This window comes from Neoarius graeffei, chromosome 8 (genome assembly GCF_027579695.1).
Source record: "Neoarius graeffei isolate fNeoGra1 chromosome 8, fNeoGra1.pri, whole genome shotgun sequence".
Taxonomy (NCBI): domain Eukaryota; kingdom Metazoa; phylum Chordata; class Actinopteri; order Siluriformes; family Ariidae; genus Neoarius; species Neoarius graeffei.
Window position 1 is genome coordinate 31,506,663 of NC_083576.1, and position 11,995 is coordinate 31,518,657.

Consider the following 11,995-nt stretch of genomic DNA (forward strand, 5'->3'; position numbering starts at 1 on the left):
AATTGCAAAGAGTTTGAACATATCATCATCTACAGTGCATAATATCATCAAAAGATTCAGAGAATCTGGAAGAATCTCTGTGCGTAAGGGTCAAGGCCGGAAAACCATACTGGGTGCCCATGATCTTCGGGCCCTTAGATGGTACTGCATCACATACAGGCATGTTTCTGTATTGGAAATCACAAAATGGGCTCAGGAATATTTCCAGAGAACATTATCTGTGAATACAATTCACCATGCCATCCACCGTTGCCAGCTAACTCTATAGTTCAAAGAAGAAGCCGTATCTAAACATGATCCAGAAGCGCAGATGTCTTCTCTGGGCCAAGGCTCATTTAAAATGGACTGTGGCAAAGTGGAAAACTGTTCTGTGGTCAGATGAATCAAAATTTGAAGTTCTTTATGGAAATCAGGGACGCCGTGTCATTCGGACTAAAGAGGAGAAGGACGACCCAAGTTGTTATCAGCGCTCAGTTCAGAAGCCTGCATCTCTGATGGTATGGGGTTGCATTAGTGCGTGTGGCATGGGCAGCTTACACATCTGGAAAGACACCATCAATGCTGAAAGGTATATCCAGGTTCTAGAGCAACATATCCAGACGACGTCTCTTTCAGGGAAGACCTTGCATTTTCCAACATGACAATGCCAAACCACATACTGCATCAATTACAGCATCATAGCTGCATAGAAGAAGGGTCCGGATACTGAACTGGCCAGCCTGCAGTCCAGATCTTTCACCCATAGAAAACATTTGGCACATCATAAAATGGAAGATACGACAAAAAAGACCTAAGACAGTTGAGCAACTAGAATCCTACATTAGACAAGAATGGGTTAACATTCCTATCCCTAAACTTGAGCAACTTGTCTCCCTCAGTCCCCAGACGTTTACAGACTGTTGTAAAGAGAAAAGGGGATGTCTCACAGTGGTAAACATAGCCTTGTCCCAACTTTTTTGAAATGTGTTGTTGTCATGAAATTTAAAATCACCTAATTTTTCTCTTTAAATGATACATTTTCTCAGTTTAAACATTTGATATGTCATCCATGTTCTATTCTGAATAAAATATGGAATTTTGAAACTTCCACATCATTGCATTCCGTTTTTATTTACAATTTGTACTTTGTCCCAAGAACCTCTTCCTGAGGAGCTGGCCGAGGTGTCTGGGGAAAGGGAAGTTTGGGCTTCCATGCTCAGACTGCTGCCTCCGCGACCCTGCCCCAGATAAGCGGAAGAAGAAGAGACGAGACGAGACTTTGTCCCAACTTTTTTGAAATTGGGGTTGTACTACCACCACCACCACTACTACTACTACTAATAATAATAATAATAATAATTATTATTATTATTATTTGTACACTACCGTTCAAAAGTTTGGGGTCACTTTGCAATTTCCTTATTTTTGAAAGAAAAGCACTGTTCTTTTCAATGAAGATCACTTTAAACTAATCAGAAATACACTCTATACATTACTAATGTGGTAAATGACTATTCTAGCTGCAAATGTCTGTTTTTTGGTGCAATATCTACATAGGTGTATAGAGGTCCATTTCCAGCAACTATCACTCCAATGTTCTAATGGTACAATGTGTTTGCTCATTGCCTCAGAAGGCTAATGGATGATTAGAAAACCCTTGTACGATCATGTTAGCACAGCTGAAAACAGTTTAGCTCTTTAGAGAAGCTATAAAACTGACCTTCCTTTGAGCAGATTGAGTTTCTGGAGCATCACATTTGTGGGGTCGATTAAATGCTCAAAATGGCCAGAAAAATGTCTTGACTATCTTTTCTATTCATTTTACAACTTCTGGTGGTAAATAAAAGTGTAACTTTTCATGGAAAACACAAAATTGTCTGGGTGACCCCAAACTTTTGAACGGTAGTGTAATTTATGGAAGGAGTCTCCTTCCAATGCTTTGTAACATTCAGGATGTTTTGGACTATGGGAAAATGTTCAGAACAGAGCACTTTACACTTAACGGTTTCCCAGTTACATGACAAGCTATCCTTTTTCTTTTCTTTTTTTTTTACCTTGTTAACTTCAAGAGATAGGAAAAGGGAGCCTAGTGAGGGAACAATTGTTTATAGATTCTGTAACATAAGTAACAACAGGAACTAATTTGTTTTACAAACCTTCCACACTACAACCTGAAAACTAGAATAAAACAATAGAGTGCATAACCTCTGCCAAGCCACATATCTAGATTTGCATCAAAATCTAATCAATTCAGTTGACAAATGAACAACTTTAAGATATTCTTAAAAGTATCCTAAAAGTTTACGAAATGCTAAATTCCAGTGCATTTACAGGCGGCACGGTGATGTAGTGGTTAGCACTGTTGCCTCACAGCAAGAAGGTCCTGGGTTCGAGCCCAGCAGCCAGTGAGGACCTTTCTGTGTGGAGTTTGCATGTTCTCCCCCTGTCTGCATGGGTTTCCTCCAGGTGCTCCAGTTTCCCCCACAGTCCAAAGACATGCAGGTTAGGCTAAGTGATGGCTCTAAATTGACCATACCCGTAGGTGTGAATGTGAGTGTGAATGGTTGGTTGTCTCTGTCAGCCCTGCAATGACCTGGCGACTTGTCCAGGGTGTACCCCGCCTCTCGCCCATAGTCAGCTGGGATAGGCTTCAGCTTGCCTGCGACCCTGTAGAACAAGATAAGTGGCTACAGATAATGGATGGATGGACGGTGTATTTACTTATAACTTTAAGAATTCTTATAGTATATCTTAAAGTGACTTTCCATGACTTTATAAAGCTAACAAAATACTGCTAAAAAGAATATTTGTCACTTAACACTACTAAGTTTAACATTTAAATGTATTTAAAGTCACTACTACTTTTAAGAATACCAATAAAGGGTCTTAGTAACTAGTATATTTAATGAATTTTAAAAGTTGAGTAAATGTTCTTAAATTTACTACTAAATTAAGGGTGACCTTAAAGGTAACTTAAATACACTACTAAATTTAAGGGTCCTTTCAGGTTTAGATTAAATGCAATTAAATTCATATTTTCACCTAGTAATTGTTCTTTGGCCCATGGCCCACCTTTCCTCAAAATTTCATCAGAATCCATTCACTACTTTCTGAGTTATGTTGGGAACAGACAGTCAAACAAATGGAGGTGAAAACATAACCTCCAACAAAGTTGGTGGAGGGAACACAGTGAATTAACTAAAATGTACTTTTTTTCAAATGTGTAATGGATGCAGGGGATGGACTACAAGCCCCTCTATATTAATGGGACCCCAGTGGAGAGAATGGATAGTTTTCGGTACCTGGGTGTTCACATCACACAAGACCTGTCATGGTCTTGCCACATCAACATCCTGGTGAAGAAGGCCCACTAGCATCTGTTCCATCTAAGACATCTCAGGGACTCCCAGCTTCCACCGAAGGTGCTGAGGAACTTTTACTCCTGCACCATTGACAACATGCTGACATGAAATATCTCCACCTGGTTTGGGAACGGCACCAAGCAGGACAGACAGGCTCTCCAGAGCAGGGCTGTGTTAACCCTTGCTGAGGCCCTGGGCAGACACCCCCCCGAGGCCCCACCCCCACCTGTTGTCAACTGCGCTCAGCAGATTCACCCCCTCAGACGTGCCTGTCTAACTAGACACAGAAACTTAAATAATGACAGTGGCACAATTAGAAATACTATTGAACGATAAAACTTTATATCCATCAACACCTATTTAATTGAGAAAAAGCAATGGTGAAATAGGCAATTGCATGGTGAAAAAATCCATCAGACATCACGGTTAACAAGTCTGGTTAACTAAAGTTTAGCCTCAAGAAGCCTCTGAATGAGTGAGTCAATGAACAACATGTCAAGAACATAACCTAGGCCTACAACAGTTTCTTTAGTATTCAGAACAAGAACATTCATTTGGTATATAACCGTTCGTTTTCATTTTGGAATCCAGGCGACTTTTAACTTGTGAAAACAAAGAGCGATAACAAAGAAAGAAAAATATCTTGCTTCTCAGAAATAAATCTCAAAATGTTAGGCTATGTGAAACATTTCATCCTTTCACGCACGTACAGTATGTGACAAATAAGTTAATTGATTAAATAGATAAAGAAGCCAATACTCTGAAGCTCAAAATTCAGGAAAGTGGCTCTGGTGTCGCAAGTGCACAAGAACAGTTATTTGAAAGTTAACCTAATGAATTTGTGCGTGCGCGTGCGATTTCATGAAGAACCAGGACAATTGGCATTCGGTGAAAGATTCACACCTATGACTCATTATATTCGCGCGCGCCCTCTCGCCCACTGTTGCTTCGTTTTCCCGATTTACACGAGTGTCTGAAGATGGAGTTTTCAGAAATCTCCACTCTGCCCAGAGTTTGCAAAAGTAGCTGTTTTCAGTGACTGAAACCTCCGTATAGGTGTGAATGAGAGGTGCAACCGAATAAATAAATATGCATCTTTTTTTATCCGGCTACATGTAGGCTATCACTGCGCAAAGCCTCTAATGTTGAAATGGTAGTAATATTTGTTAAAATAATAGTAGGCTAATTTCCACATTAATCGGTAAAATGGCACAAGGGATGTGATGGGGGGATGGCCGTTTTATAAGGGGAATGATTTGAGATTTTTATTTCAGAAGGGGGATGCCTCCCCCTACACCCCCCCCCAACTCGAATACTGCGTATAAGGCCACCGGACACAGGCCCTTCGATTTCCATCACTAGAGCGCGTCAAATTACTTTCGGTTTTGCCAGCATGGACGCGCTTCTTTTAAATGAAAGCACAGATGTGTCAGACATCGACAAAACGGTAAAGAATAAGTGGAGATGGGCTTGGCTAAATGAAATATTGGCGATGGGCGATAATGGCAAGCCATTTAGTTCATGGTGCAAAAAGGTGAAAATGGCAGGTGTGTGCTTTTGTGTAGTTTGCCATAAAAAAAGTCTATGGAAGCAATGGCAAAAAACTAGATGCCTTTGGCTTCACTGCGAAGAAGCAGAAAAAGTGAACTTTCACTTTACTTTTCTTGCAAGTTCTTTCTGTTCCACTCTTTTGAAAGCATGGTTCAAGTTCGACTGCACTTGCACTTTTCTCTTAACCACTGTTGTGCATTACTAAAGTATTGTTGAAATAAATTTGCACTTTGCGCTGAAAACTTGATGTTTCATCATTTATAACCAGTAATGACAATGGTAAAGTCTTGCCTTAGCTTTAGTCATTGTTAAAATTATGTAAATGTACTATAAGTAGGGGCCGAGGGGATAATGGACAACACGGCGTTTAAAATTTGACGCATCGCTGATGTGGTAGGGGCCAACGACATGGAGCTTTTTTTTCAGTCAGATGATTTTTTTTTTTTTGCTTTAATCCATGAGTGCAGACATCTCAAGTCTCCCGGAAGTTCCGGGAGTCTCCCGCATATTGATAGTGGCTCCCTGATGCCCGCAAATTGGAGAATATCTCCCGGAATCTAGAGCAAGTGAGCAAGAGCGTGCACGCGAAACATTAATGTCTGCATCGCGCATATGAGGGAGTGCGTGAGGGAGCCTGTGTGTGTGCCTGTTCATGTAGCGCATGCTCGACAAAAACCATCCTGATTGGTTTACAGACATCCAAACTCATTTAGAACAGTGTAGAAATGAGCAGGAGAAAAACAGGGAGGGCTCGGAAAATGACTGCAGGCCAGAATCAAACCCAGATCCCCGGATTTATGGTGTGGCGCCTTATCCACCTGAGCCACAAAGTCCTGCTGGCATTGCTTTTAAATAGCCTACTTAAATCCTTAAAATGAGTCATGTAATGCATGTCTTGTGTGATCTGATCTCCAATGGTGAAATAAACCGGTTGTGATATGAGTACAGTCTGTTATTTTAGAAGATAAATTTAATATATAATTTAATATATAGCCTAATGAAAAATAATATTTTATAATATAATATCACGACATATTACTGTCTGTAACTGTTCATCACTAAAGCGTTTTCTAAGATCATAATGTCTGATATCTCATTATCTCTAGCCGCTTTTATCCTGTCCTACAGGGTCGCAGGCAAGCTGGAGCCTATCCCAGCTGACTACGGGCGAAAGGCGGGGTACACCCTGGACAAGTCGCCAGGTCATCACAGGGCTGACACATAGACACAGACAATCATTCACACTCACTTTAGAGTCACCAGTTAACCTAACCTGCATGTCTTTGGAGTGTGGGGGAAACTGGAGCACCCGGAGGAAACCCACGTGGACACAGAGAGAACAGGCAAACTCCACATAGAAAGGCCCTCGTCGGCCGCTGGGCTCGAACCCAGGACCTTCTTGCTGTGAGGCGACAGTTCTAACCACTACACCACTGTGCCGCCATGTCTGATAATATTATTATTTTTTTATTACATATTAATATTACAACATCACTTTTAGCAATTTTAACAAAAGGTCTGCAAACATGTTTTTTTTTTCTCAAGACCACATTTACACCATAATGTAATCATATGAAAAATACCATTACAGACTGGTGGAGCAACGTGCCGAAAATAATATGTATTTGGTCCAAGGTGTGGGTTTTTTTCATACGTTGCTGGCTCTTTTGCCAGTAGTGCATCACTTGCGCAGGTCTGGGATTACCCTGCAATTTTCAGGTTGTTCTATTATTATTAGGCTACCGCATAAAAGCGATCACATTGTGTGCTCAATACCTGTATACAGTGCTGAAATAAACGTTTTGCAATGAATAAGAAGTGTTTTGAGTTAACAGCATATTTTTAACACTAGAAGGCCCAAAATGCAGACTTTAGTCTGCAATGAAATCCCCCCCAAATTTGTGAATAAGTCTAACGTACCATTACCTGCCTCCCATTGTTGTGTAAAGAAGCCTAATTATTGTGTTACCTGAGAAATAGCCTCTTTGTTTCTAACCCTAACCAGACTTCATCACAACCAAGGCAACCAAGAAGGATCAGTTCTAACCCTAACCCCAAATCCTGGCTCTAACCCCAACCTGAGCTCACCCCTAACCCAACCCCTAGCCTTTGCCCCTAGCCCAAAACCTAGCCTCAAATAATAATGGAATAATAACCCAAATATAACATGGGGGTGCTGACCAGGCACTTGTGGAGCATTGAGGATGGGGCTTGGGAAGGACAGTGCACCCTGCAATAATAACAGAAGCACTGACCTTTGTGTACGCTGCCACAAATACACCTGTGGCAAATGTACCGTAGGAAAGACTCACCATGGGAATGTGGAAACTACTAGATGGGACAACTCTATGCTACATTTCTGTGCTTTGTATAGCCTCCATGTGTAGTGAGTCTGCTTTTCTTAGTGTGAAATAAATGTTTATTTTCTTCCTGAAGTTATACCATCTGTAGTTTTTCCAAGCTGAAATTGTGTTTTTTGGGCCACTAATTCCAGTCCTCTGTCCTCTGACATTGTAAGCTTGGCAGAGTAAATTGTCACTGAAATTAGAGTGTAACCTAAAACCAAATTACCATTCATGAATAGCAACCTCAGTGGGAGGTGGAGTGGCTGTTCAAAATACAATGGAGACAGTTAGCACCTTGAGAGGAATACACAATTTTTGCAGAGAGGAGGGGGCATGCAGCAGAAGTGGGCCTTTTAATGAACCATGCTTATCACATACGGTAACACATTATCAACAAAGAAAGAAAAAACACAATGCCAAGGATCAGGGAAAGAACCACAGCGCTGTGATTAGTTGGGCTATCAATGACTGACAGAGCCCCGGCACATAACTAAGCATTATAAAGTTAAAAAATATTATTTTTATTGAAAAAACAAGAATGTAATGATTTCTAAAATTTCTAAAATGATTTTACCTAACGCAATTTTCTGCTTTAATCCACATTTGCTGGTGTTGAGCGTTTTTTTTTTTTTTTGCTTCTCAAAATCATCTCATCACAGATCACTCGCTGCTGTGTGCGAGCTTCCCTGCCCCCTATTTGTTGAAAATCTTCTGTAGATGTCAGGGTTTTATATTGATTTATTATTATTATAATTGTTAATAATTAAACGTGATAAATCTGGTTATTAGGAACAAAGGAGGGCATAGTGGGAAATGATACGGTAACTGTCTCTTGTCGGTTCAAATAAGATACTGTTTTGTGATTACACTGTACCGGTTAATAAAAATAGACAAATGGCATGAACCTCTCTACTGTCTCTTATTACACTAAAGAAAGGGCCTGGCCGAGTCATTGCGTATTACTGAAAAAAAGAAAGAACGAATGATACACGGATTGTGTATCATTCGTTCTTTCCATTTTTAATTGGCAATCAAAAAATGGAAAAAAAATTGTTTTTCATTTCAATTTTAGGCTCATATAAAAAAAATGAAAAACCAGTCATTTTTTAATTTTTTTGTGTTAAAATAAAAACAAATAACAAAATAACCAGTCACTTTTTCATTTTTTGATTTTTGATTGCCATTTGAAAATAGAAAGAACGAATGATACACTGATTCATGTCCTCTAATAAAAAGCAAAGTTGGTCTGACACAATATGTTGAAAGCGACAAAATGAATGCCATGTTGTTATTGTTATCATTATTTTTATTATTACTATCAGTGGTCGAGTTGTAAAATCAAACCAGGGGGGATGGTGAAATTTTTAGTCGTGTGTCGACCCATCGGTCGGTCCGTCGGTGGGAAACTGGTTTGCTTTTAGGAGGGTTTGCATACAATGTAGGTCTGTGGACCTTGTTCATTTACCAGACATATAGTATTTTGTGCTGATAAAGTGTGTAGTACACACTGTGTACCCTTTTTATTGTTGTAAAAAAACATAATACACTGGTATTTTACTGTAAAACATGCACAGTGTGGATGTCGTGTCATATTTAGTCAGTCTCCTGGCTGACATACCTGCCACATTCTCCATATTAGGGTGAAATGCAGATGACAAATTTGAAGTGCAACTTCATAGTCATGGTAGGCTCCTTTTAAATCATTTGGTAAATAATTTATTAAAACCTCAGCAGGCAATGTAAATGAACAACTGAATCTTTTCATATTAAGTCAATAGAATTTTTATTCAAAGCTGAACATTGGGAACATTGAATTAAATACAGAGGTAGGTAGGTAACCAATAAGCTAAAACAAGCAACAGTAAATTGTAAATCTTCAGCTCTTCAGCTGTTGGTTCTCCTGCTTGCTCCTGCTCCTGTATTGTCTCACACTCCGGGTCCTCCAGCTCCTGTCGCACTGTGTTGCAGTTGCTACTGACTGTCATCTGGAATAAAGAGCAGTGGATAAGATAATTTAATTAAATATAATTATAATGTTATTTCTGATTTATTTATTATCTGAACGAGGATTTGAGCTTTGAAAAATGACTGGATTCTTTCTGTAACGTTGATTCCCGCTGTTATCTAGGTCACGTGACACCTTAACGTTGACGGTTACCAAGGAGCTGCCTTGGATACTTTGATACTTTGCTTCGATACATACCAGCACTTTGATACATACTGGATACAAGCTAGCAAAATGAGTTAAAAGCAGGCATCTTTGGAAAGTTTCTTTGGAAAGGGGAAAAGGCCCACTGAGGAGACAGAAGAAGAGCCTATGACGAAGAAAAAGAAAGCTGCATTTTAGCAGACACTTTGCCAAGTCCTACACCAATCCTGCTCTGCCTTATATGTTGTGACCGGCTCTCTAATGAGGCAATGAAGCCTTCAAAACCTCATTTAAACCATTTATTTTAGCCTTCCTGTCTTGAATAACACTTTTTGTTGCCTGAAGAATAACAAACGAACGTCCAGGCTGATTAAATTAATGGCCTTATACAAGAAATCAAAGCTAACATGAACCTGAGTAAGCTATCAATAGCTGGATAGACTCCAAACTAACATTCATTATGATAGCTGTGTTGTTATCCGCCGCCCACAAATTAGGCTCCATATCAGTAACTTTACAGCATGATAGTGGGCTCACAGAAAGAGTGACTGATATTTGTTACTCTTGACTTACCTCCTGAAATGTTTTTTTCTTGCGATCTTAAATCCGAACTTGCTTAGGTCTTGCTGTCCACTCCGCTTGGCCATGATGCTGCAATCCGCTGCTGTCACTGACGCCGAATGAAATAAAAAATAACGTAACTCCAACTGAATGTCACCTCCTCAAACGCTTCGCTTGCGCGTGCCCTCTCTTGCGGTAGCTTACTGTATGCTCAGTTTCAGCAAAGCTACATGGAATGGCATTTCTAATTCCAATGTTAAATAGAAGTAATGTCCATATTTATTGATAAAATTGCTCAAGGGAAGGGAGGGGGGATGCCCATTTTAGAGGGGGGATGATTTTGACCATTTTTTATTCCAGGGGGGATGGCATCCCCCCTCAACTCGAGTACAGATTACTATTATATTGAGATAATAATAATTAAGAGATCATCAGCTTAACATTAACAGCTTAATATATTAAATGAATAGGATGTATGAATAAATTACTTGATATATACATGCACATGCAATTTTTCTGTTTCATAGACGCAGAGATGATGATGGACTGTCGCTGAGGATTATGGGAAGGCTAATGTAGCGTGGGGAATAGAGAAAATCAATAATCGTAAATTAGAGTTATTATTTCGTTTTGGTTTCCCTGTTTATTATTTGTTCTGTTTTGAGTTGGAAAAAGGAAAACAAACACCAATCCCTCATTTTTTGGTCATACAGAAAAACAGGAAAACGAAACATTGAGTGTTTTTTTGTTTTTCAGATTGAATGGAATACTTGAATGATCGGATGATACAAGGACCTACATGTAACACTAAAAAGTGCACAGTGCTTCATTGCAAGAGTCATTTTTTAAAAATATTTATTTTTGAGCGAGTAAACCCAAGGCAAGAATCAAACCATATTTCAGGAGTTACCGGTACAGGACATGTGCAGTAACCACCAGACTACCAAGACCCACAGTTTCGTCTGCTCCTGCACTGAAAAAGTAACCTACCATATAGAATTTACCCAATAAATCTGAGGTAACAATTTGCATTGACTTGTTTGGGGTAGATTTAATTCCATATATTGAGTATAAAATAACAAATAAAAAGCTATGAAATACTTAAATTGGGTAAAATTTACCTCACATTTATGTATCTATTCTACAGCTACTTTCTCATTGAAATCGGGAAGTGCAGGACAACAAGCTTCACACAACATTTCAAGATTTTTTTTTTAATGAGAGAAGCGCCATCTAATGGCGACACCGTGGAATCGAATGAATGGGCGTGTTTAGAATTAAAATAGGGGAGGAAGGGGGGTCTGAGCCATTCATGGCAGCCCCCTGGCGTTCAGCTGGGAACTGCACGGCAGTCGCATGGCAGTCGCATGGCGTGCGGTTGGAACGGGAAAAATTCAATTGCTGCTACTGTAATGTCCCAAACAGCAGTGGCACACAGCTTTGCGCATTCAGTTTGACAGCCATGGGTCAACTTACAAGGGCACTTTCCTACTTTTCTGGAAAGTGAAGTAATTAATTAAATCATTGAACTCAAGCTGGCATGGCATGTGAAGACATGGTGGACAGTGATCATATTGAGAATGATGGGTGATTTATGCAACAGGACAAGGTGGGCTTCCTTACAGGTGGTGAAATGCATCAAAAATGTTATCAATATGATCAAAACTTCTGAAAATATCGTTTCATATTTTCCGATCTCGCTACCTCCGAGGCCCCCTAGTGGCCGAGGCCCTGGGCAGCTGCCCATGAAGCCCATTAGGATAACACGTCCTTGCTCCAGAGAGTGATGTGATCAGCCGAGTGCATCATCCACACCGAGCTCCCTGACCTGCAATCTTTCTACACCAAGTGGTGCCATACCAAAGTCAGAAAGATAATGAAGGACCTCAGCCATCCCAGCTATGGACTCTTCTCTCTGTTGAGGTCAGGGAAGCGCCTTCACTCCCTTGAAGCTAACACAGAGAGAATGAGGAGGAGCTTCTTCCCTCAGGCCATTTGGGCTCTTAATCAGGAAAATAGACAAAAAGTAGGTCTCATAATCTCTTCAC